Consider the following 1,444-nt stretch of genomic DNA (forward strand, 5'->3'; position numbering starts at 1 on the left):
AAGCAAAGCCAAATTACTTGACCTTTGGTCTGTCAAAGTGTTCCTCAGGTATGCTTTGAGACACTTACGCCCATTTTCATAGTGTTCATTCTCGACCTTCATCACAGGAAGAATACATAGGACTTTCAGCAGTGCATAAACATTAGGAAAAATCTTGATGTCTGGTAGATGCAGGGCTTCATAAATGGTGGACAGAAGCTCTATATCTTTCCCTCTGTGTTTCCACTTGGTTCTCCAAGAATGCAGCTCAGCCGAGAGCGTGTTAGGATTGGGTAAGTCGCTCCTGTATATGTCAGCATGGTGCTGTAGACAGCTTGGGGATATTTCTCTAAAAGCCTAGAAACAACAACTTTCATTTTGGAAGAAAACCCACTGCACACAAGGTAAGCCTGTAGCCTGGCTATGACAATTCTCCATGTTCAATCCCCACTTCTCAGTTATCGTGGTGTGAAGTTTCACAGCCAAAATTTCTGCATTGGCTTCATGAGGCAAGAAGCCCACAAATTCCTCTCTCAGGTTGTGAAACTCATCAACAATCCTCATCAACACAGGCAAGTGCTCTTCCCCTGCTATATCCACGACGTCTCAGTGATGATGGAAAAGAAGTGGGAGTTTCTCACTTCCCTGAGGGTTTCCTCCCGGATGCAGCTCTCACAGATCTCCAGCATCTGTTTCTGCTGTGCTTTCGAGCAGAACAAGGTGTTGACTGCTGTTGTCTCAAAGTGCTTTCTCAGAACCTCCTCGCCAGAATTTATGCGGCACTCCAACAGTGCGTGAAAGTTATCAGGTGTGAAGAGACCCTCTGGGAGCCCATCAGTTTCATGGCCATCCAGAAGGATGTTTTGCTTTCCCATAAGAATCAAAATCTCAAATAAATATTTTAAGTATTCTTTATTTTCTTTCTCTTCAAGGGTTAAAGATAAAATGTCTTCATCCTGTTCTTCACCCCTTCTTTTGCACTGGGGTTCTGAGCATTGCTGTTGTTTATTTCCTTATGTTTTTGTTCCTGTTCAGAAATCTCATCAATTTTTTTTCTGTTTCAGTGACCTGATGTCATCTTTATTCAATTATTTTATTCGTTTTCTGTGTCTACTATGTGGGTTGTTCAAATGACTGGTAAGATCAAATATTGTTGGTATTGCATTATCTCGAAGAATTGTCCTGTAAGGACTCTCCCAATGACTTCACAAGTATCTGCTTCAATTATTTTTGAGAAATAAAATAACCCAATCATTCTTTAGTTTTCTGATGCCTCAACAAAATGTATTCTTCTACAGATCATAGAGGTCTCAAAGTGTTTGACACATAATCGATAATGTTTATTTAGTTGTTCAGGTGTTTTATTTTTATTTTTATTTTTTTACATATAGTTTATTGTCAATTTGGTTTCCATATAACACCCAGTGCTCAACCCCAGAAGTGCCCTCCTCCATGCCCATCTCCC

The 1,444-nt window shown here is 40.4% G+C and overlaps 1 pseudogene; it reads right to left on the minus strand.

Moving 5' to 3' along the window:
- Window positions 1–200: 200 nt before the first annotated feature.
- LOC144236329 (52 kDa repressor of the inhibitor of the protein kinase-like) overlaps window positions 201–1,444 on the minus strand; it is a 5,303-nt pseudogene continuing 4,059 nt past the window's right edge.

The sequence above is a fragment of the Crocuta crocuta genome, unplaced genomic scaffold (genome assembly GCF_008692635.1).
Source record: "Crocuta crocuta isolate KB4526 unplaced genomic scaffold, BGI_CrCroc_1.0 scaffold24, whole genome shotgun sequence".
NCBI lineage: Eukaryota > Metazoa > Chordata > Mammalia > Carnivora > Hyaenidae > Crocuta > Crocuta crocuta.